Source organism: Myotis brandtii, unplaced genomic scaffold (assembly GCF_000412655.1).
Source record: "Myotis brandtii unplaced genomic scaffold, ASM41265v1 scaffold934, whole genome shotgun sequence".
Classification (NCBI taxonomy): domain Eukaryota; kingdom Metazoa; phylum Chordata; class Mammalia; order Chiroptera; family Vespertilionidae; genus Myotis; species Myotis brandtii.
In genome coordinates, this window is record NW_005371854.1 from 30174 (window position 1) to 38487 (window position 8314).

Here is an 8314-nt window from a genome sequence, read left to right on the forward strand (position 1 = left end):
GATTTATAGTGCTTGGCTCAGTGCCCTAACAGTGACAAGGGCAAGACATTTGTTAGCTCTACCAATCAGTTATATGAAGCAGCTGAATAGCCAGAAAAGTTTCAAGTGCAAAAATATCTGAGGATCCATAATTAAAGAGTCTTCTTCCCTATCCCCGATACATTATTGAGAATGAATGGATAATTGTCTAGGATGGAGCCAGCTAAGGAGATGGCTCATACAAAATCAAATCCAGCTAGGGACTTCATAGTAAAGAAAATGTAATTTGCCTTAAAACACCAACAATTAATGCCCAGTCCTTGATTTAGAGGTGTGTCCTAGTCACAGTCAATTCTCCCTGCAAGAGGCTTCCAAAGAATCAATATATTGAGAACAAAGTAAAGCCGGAGACAAGAGAAAATGAATTCTGCTCACTATTGTAGGACTTTTCTAGCAATGATTCTGAAGATAGAATGAACTATCTAAGGAGATAGTGACATCAAAATTTCAAAAATAAGCTAGAAGGCCACTTGGGGGATGATATAGAGAGTTTCAAACATGAGGATTGGTCTATGTAGCCTTAACAATTTCCTCTCACCATGAGGATCTTAGAGGCAAAAAGAATGATGTGAAATTAGCTATAAGATGGAAAATTGAAAACACAGAGAGGGACAGAGGCTGCTGTTTAAAAAGCACTCCACAATGAGGAAGAAGAGCAGGACTTAATTTTGTTTGGAATGGAAGCAGCTTATGCCATTGCACCTAATCTGATCTGGGCTTGGGAACCAGGATAAAGAGATAAAAATGTATCCTTCCTGGGAACTGTGGCTTCCAACTTGAACTCAGGCTGCACATTTAGCCAACTGCACTGAATGTGCATTCCAGATTTGGGGGTTGAGGAAGAGTAATCATAGTTTGGACAGATATTAGTTAACTATTACTGTGTAGCAAATTATCTCAAAATTTAGAAGCTCAGAAGAACAAATGTTTAATATCTTACACAGATTCTGAGGGTAGGCTCTCTGGGAGAAGCTCCACTGAGTGCTTCAGGCTCAGGTTCTCTCTTGAGATTGCAGTCCAGGTCTCAGCTAGGTCTATAGTCATATCAAGGCTCAGCTGAAGCTGGAAAATTCCATTTTAAGCTCACACGTTTTGTTGTTGCCAGGCCTCCATTCTTCACTGGCTTTTGGACAGAGACTTCTATTCCTTGACACATGGACCCTCCGTAGTCTGCTTGACGGGCTTAACGACATGGCATCTGGCTTCCCACAGAGGAAGTGATGCAAGAGGGAGAGAAATGTGAATGAGTGAATGAAATAGTGCTCCAAAAGGAGGCAGGACTATTTCTACAATATAAAATACCTACAACTGAATAAGACAAGTTGCCCAATAATAAATGGATAAAGTATTTGAGCAGAAATTATACAAAAGAAAAGTCAATGGCCAATAAACAGGAGAAGATGCTCAATTATCATGAATCAATAGGGAAATAAAAACTAAAATCCAGCCCTAACCGGTTTGGTTCAGTGGATAGAGCGTCGGCCTGCCGACTGAAGGGTCCTGGGTTTGATCCCGGTCAAGGGCATGTACCTTGATTGAGGGCACATCCCCAGTAGGGCGTGTACAGGAGGCAGCTGATTGATGTTTCTCTCTCATGGATGTTTCTAGCTCTCTATCCCTCTCCCTTCCTCTCTGTAAAAATCAATAAAATCAATAAAATACATTTTTTTAAAAATTAAAATCCGCATGAGCCCAGCTGGGTGGCTCTGGATGAACGCTGACCCATGAACCAAGAGGTCACTGAATGAATTTCCCATCAGGGCACATGCCCAGGACGACAGACTCGATCGCCAGTAGGGGGCGTGCAGGAGGCAACAATCAATGATGTTTCTCATCCATGTTTCTATCTCCCTCTCTCTCTAAAATCAATAAAAACATATTTAAAAAAACAACACCCACATGAAATACTCTTACAGAGTCACAAGAATGGCTAAAATTTAAAAGACTGAAAATAACCAAACATTGGCAAGGATGTGTGAAACAAGTTGAATGATCAAAATACACTTCTGCTGTAGTGTAAAGTAGCAAAGCTATTTAAAAAATAGTCTAGTAATATATACATTTACCATACCATTTCTTGTGTTTAAGAATAATGTCTTCAGCTTTTTATAGAAAGATTTATACATGAATGTTCATAAGAGTATCATTCATAGTAGTCGGCTCCGGAAATAGTCAGTGTGCATATGTCCATCCAACAAATTGTGCATAAAATGGAATACTATTCAACCCTCTCTCTCCCAAAATAATTATATACTGATGCATGTAGCAATATAAGTAAATCTCACAGTCACTATGTCAAGTGAAACAGGATAGTGCATACCATCTACCTCTCTATCTTCAGTAAAATGAATCCACAGTAATAGAAATTAGGTCAATGGTTGTGTGGAGTAGGAGTTTGGGTGATAAGTCAATAACAAGGAACATCCTGGAATGAAGAAAATATTCCATACATTTTTTTTTTTGTGGTGATGGTTACATGGATTCTATAATATACATTTGGTAAAACTCATGGAAATGTAATTTAAAAAAAACATAGTTTTCTATTAGTAATATATACCTTATGAAAGTTGATTTTAAAAAAATAGGAAGAGTTCAAAATATGTAAACTAAAAATTTTTAGAAATGTGAGGGCTAATTTATAGAAACAAAATAATACTTGGAAACTTTATTGCCCTCTATGCAGGCAAAAATACTACTAGTATATATACTATAAATAACATAATTGTCCTGGCCAGTGTTGCTAATAGTTAGAACATCGGCCCATACACCGAAGGGTCTCAGCTTCGATTCCTGGTCAAGGGCACATGCCTGGATTGCAGAGTCAATCCCTAGCCCTGGTCGAAGCATGTGAGGGAGACAACCAATTAATACCTCTCTTTCTTTCTCTCCAGTCTCTCTAAAAATCAATGAAAAAAATAACCTGGGGTGAGGATTAACAATAAATAAATAAATAAATAAATCACATAATTTTTTTTTATTACTTATATACATAGATATTTAGGTAGGTAGATACAGACATATAATTTTATACCTCAGCGAATTGTTTTTTTCTGTTATCTTCTAATCACTTGGGAAAGGATCATATAATAAACCTAATAGAAAATCTCAACAAATTTCTCAAGTTAAAAATTATACAGATCACTTTATTAAACCTCAATACAAAAACCTGGAATATAAATTTAAAAGCTATTTTAAATTAAAAAATACTATTTTATATAACTTGAGGCAAAGTGGAAATCAAAACAAACATTATTGACGGTTTTTAATATAAGATCTTTACATCTCATGACATGTTATATGGTTAAAGATTAACTCAGAGATAAAATCATAAATAAACTGTATATATTTAGTGGTAAATTCTGTGAATAAAAATAAAGCTGAATAGGGTGGATAGAGCATGATGAGAGAAGGAATCATTTTGTATATAGTGGCCAGGGAAGTCTTCTCTGAGAAGGTGACATTTCAGCAGAGTTCTGAAGGAAAGTAGGAAGGCAATCATACAGACTTTGAGGGAACAACATTCTAGGTGCATGTGTGCGCGCACACACACACACACACACACACACGTACGTGTAAAGACCCTGAGGAAGCCAGGAGTAGAGCAAGCAATGGGATAATTGGCAGGAAGGTAGACCAGAGGAATGGTATTGGGTCAGATCAGGTAGTACCTCTTAGGCTATCATAAGGACTTTAACTTTTATTGAGTCAATGGAGAGCCTCTGGAAGGTTTTAGACACAATGTGACTTGTGTTTCAAAAGGATCGCTCCAAAATTGTCTGTATAGCAAAAAGGATAGAAACAGGGTGATCAATTGGAAGGTTGGTTTAATAGTTCTGGTAAAACATGTCAAAGAGGCCCTGGCTAATGTGGCTCAGTTGGTTAGGCATCATCCAGTGCACCAAAAGGTTGCCAGTTGGATTTCCAGCCGACTGATGTTTCTCTCAATATAAAAGTATATTCTTACTGATTTTTAGAGAGAGAGGAAGGGAGAAGGAGAAGGATAGAAACATCAATGATGATTATCACTAATCAGTTGCCTTCTGCACGCCCCATACTGGGGATCGAGCTTGCAACCTGAGCATATGTCCTGACCTCCTGGTTCATGGGTCAATGCTTACCCACTGAGCAACACCAGCCAGGCAATAATACTTTTTAAAAAACATGATTTTAAAAAACAAGATTTGGATCAGGATGTTATCAGTGGAGATAGGGAAGACGAGGTTAAATATAAATAACCAAGAAAAAAGAGAATGTAATTTGATTTAATAATTCAACTCAGAAATCTCAAAAGAGACCAGCTAAACAAACTTTTCAAAAATCATATGAGTGAAAGGAATTAAATGGGCAGAAAAAAAAAAACATTACAAACTAGAAAGATAATGGAATTAAAAAATAAATATTAAAGTTTATTCTTTGAAAAGTCCAATAAAATAGAAAATTCTAGTAAAATGGGTAATGAAAAGGAAAAGGGAAAAAATATATCACATCCAGAATAAAAAATATAACCTCAAATATGAATATTGTAAATTATAATGAAAACGTTTAATTTTCTATTAAAAATTAAAGTTAGCAAGTGTCCCAAAAATATATACATGTAAGTCAAAAATAGATATTAGAATCAATAAATTATATCCATAAAGAATAATGTATTCAGTAATTTAAAACTATTAGATTTAATAAATGAATTCAGTAAAGTTGCAGAATATAAAATTAATATACAGATATCTGTCACATTTCTTTTTTTAAAATATATTTTTAATGATTTCAGAGAGGAGGGGTGAGGGAGAGAGAGATAGAAACATCAATGATGAGAGAGAATCATTGATTGGCTGCCTACTGGGGATCAAGCCCACAACTGGGACATGTGCCCTTGACTGGAATCAAACCTGGGACCCTTCAGTCCACAGGCCAATGCTTTATCCACTGAGCATGTTCTTTTCAGGGCAGAATCACAAAGAGTTTTGTCTCTCCATGTTGGTCTCTGAATGCCTTATGTATTCCTTCTTCTCTTCTTAGAAACTTACTTTGGTTTTGAAGGTTCAAATTAATCACACTTCTCTCAGTCTAGTCCTGGTGGGACTTCAATACAGTATGAACTCTATTATTGGAGAAGATGCCTTTGACCCAAGACTAAAGTGGTCTTTCTCCCCTCCTGATTTGAACTTACCGTCCTAGTCATAGATACCACTCCTAGAGAACACCTGCCAGTCTGCTGGGTTTACTGCAGGGGAAGAAGAAAAGCTAGTCATATTAGTCCAGTGGAGAAGAAGTGAAGGGTGAGAAGAGTGATCAAAGTGAGGAAATAGTGCTTGTGGAAGCCTTGAGGCAGGAAGCAGAGTCACTAGTAACTAGCAGCCATCACAGAAGTCTTCAGGCTTTGAGGGAGTCACTATCCAGGTGAAGTCATTGCTGAAGATGAAAGCCAGCAGTTTAGCCTGAAGAAAATCAGAATCAAGAGGGAACCTGAGAGTTGACCATAAACATAAAAGAGAAAAGGACTGAACTCGATTCAGTAAATATTTATTGAGTGCTCCCTCGTGCCAGGCATACTGCTCTGTGTGTAGGGGGTTCAGCAATTAACAAAATAACCATCTCCCAGTCCATGTGGAACTTACATTGTTTATAGGATGGGGTAGAAACAATAAGCTAAATAATTAAAAATATATACTAGTACTACTAGAGGCTCAGTGCATTAATTCGTGCACCTTGAAAGGAACTGTGGGCCACGAGGCTGTGGTGGGCACAGGGGCAGGTCTCAGCCCATCCTCTGCACCCCCACCGGGCCCCTCCCACCACGGCCCCCCAGTTCCCTGACTGCCAGCAGCCCCGCTCCCGCTGCCGCCCACGTGCTGACAGTGCCGGCCCTGCTTGCACCCGCTGATGGCGTGGAGCGATTGGGACTGGCACTGGGCGCCAGCAGCAGGTGTAAGTGGCAGCACTGGCTGCAGGTGCAAGCGGCGGCTGCTGGCCCCGATTGCACCTCAGGAGCAGAAGGAGGTAGAGAAGCCCTGAGGGGTGATCGGGGCCAGCAGCCACTACTCACACCCGCTGATGGCACCAAGCGATTGGGGCCGGTGCTGGGTGCCAACAGCAGGTGCAAGTGGCGGCTCTGGTGCCAGCAGCAGGTTCAGGCAGGGCCAGCACTGGCAGCAGGTGCGAGCATTGGGCAGGACCACGGTGTGTGGGAGCAAAGAATTTTCAGTAACCACCAGAGGCTTGCCCTGATGACAGCAATCGGTGACCCACCTTGGTCTGGCGCCCCCACTTACCTGTTCCACCATCCCGCCATGGCTGACACCTGCCATGTTCCGTGCTCTGCCACCTGCTGCCAATGCCTGCCATGTTCTGCACGCACCCCCTAGTGGTCAGCGCATGTCATAGCGACCGATTGTTCAGTTGTTCCGCCTTTTGTTCTATTTGCATATTAGGGTTTATATATATATAGATAGATAGATAGATAGATAGATAGATAGATAGATAGATGATAGAAGGTAATAAGTGGTAAAGAGAAATAAAGCAAGAAGAAGAGGATTGGGGTGTGTTGGCAGGGTAGGGTACAATATCAGAAAGGAGGGCTAGAGTGTTTGATATTTGAGTAAAGATCTGAAGGAGGCGGGGCCAAGGGTAGGAGCATTCTGCAGAGGTACAGAACCAGCAAGTGCAAACACTTGAGAGGGTTGGTGCTGGGGGATGAGGGATGAGGAATAGTAAGAAGGCCAGTGTGTGGGAGAAGTAGGAGATGAGGCCAGGCAGGTAATGGGGCAAGTGGTGAGAGGAGAGAGAGGGCAGATCAGCTGGGACCTTGTGAGCCATTGCAATGCTCTAGGTATTTACTCTGTGAGATGCAGTACTTTGTGTATAAGGGAGACATGGTCAGATCTATCTTTTAGGCAAAAGTTGGGCTACAGTGTAGACTACAGACTGAATGGGAGCAAGGTTCATCATTCTATGTGAACCTGAGGAAGTAGCTAGAGTCAATGGATGGAAGGGGCTGATTTCTCTAAGTCAGTGGTCGGCAAACTGGCCCCTTGAGTGTGGCTCTTCCACAAAATACCACGTGGGATTGAAACTTCATGGCCCATGCCACGGGGCCAAAGAGCCGCATGTGGCTCAGGAGCCGTGGTTTGCCGACACTGCTGTAAGTAAATGACCCCAATTAACTGACTACCCATCAGTGATACTGGCCCAGAGTTATACTCAGCAGTGTGTCACCAGCAGTCCCAGCAGAGGCCAGGGAAGTTGACACTGGGAAGTTTCTACTTACGTAAGGCATAATACCCTATGACATCTCAGGTTCCTTCCAATGAGGAGTGTCTGATTTCATAGGATGTGTCACCTCAGTCTCCCCCAGGTTAGAATATAGCTCCGTGAATGTAAGGGCTTTGTCTGTTCTGTTAATTGCTCTATTCCTGGTGCTTTGAATAGTGTCAGGAATATAACAGATACTCAATCAGTATTTGTTAAATGTATGAGTGTCTCAGTTAAACTTACTGCAGGACCTTAAGCAATGTACTTTTCTTCTCTGCACTGGTGGCCTCTAATGACCTTTCTAGGTCTGCCAGGCTGTGATCCCATTTCTAACTCCAAGACATTATTTCTAAAAGGCTTTGCAGGCTATGGGGCATTTGGGAAGGGGCGTTCCTATGGGGGAGGTGGGGGCAAGGCAGGGCTGGGTAAGGGCAAACCTGATTTAAGGAGAAGTGAAGAGATATGTCCTTTGGAGCTGGGGACCAGGGCACTCTGAAAATCAATGTGAATTGTCTCTTTGAGATGCAAAGGGATATTTTACTAAAACCTGAGGGTACAGGATGCTGAGGACCCATCCCAAGCATGTTGCCTTTGTCTCCTTTGAGTCAGCCTTGTCAACAAATTGTTCACAGTCCCTGAGGCTGGGGGGGCGGGGGACAGCATAAATAGCAGGAGGGACGCCTTTTCCTTTTAAGTATTTTTTTTTATGAAGTTCACAAATGACAAGATTTCTTTAAAGAAAAAGTTTCATTGAGGCTCAGCATTACTGTGTGTCCCCAGACACCCAGGGTACAGTGATTTCATGTTCCCCTGAGTTTTGGCAGAATTGCCGACATCAACATGTTGGCTGACTGTGCCCAGATTTGTTACCAGATAAGCCAATGATATATGTTGTCATATTTATTGAATATAGAATCCTTTATAATGAGCTAATATGCTAATTAGGCCTGATGGCAGAACAACCTTCTGGAACGACCTCCTCCTCCCCCTTTCCCCCTTCACCTCCTCCTCCCCCTCCCCCTCCCCT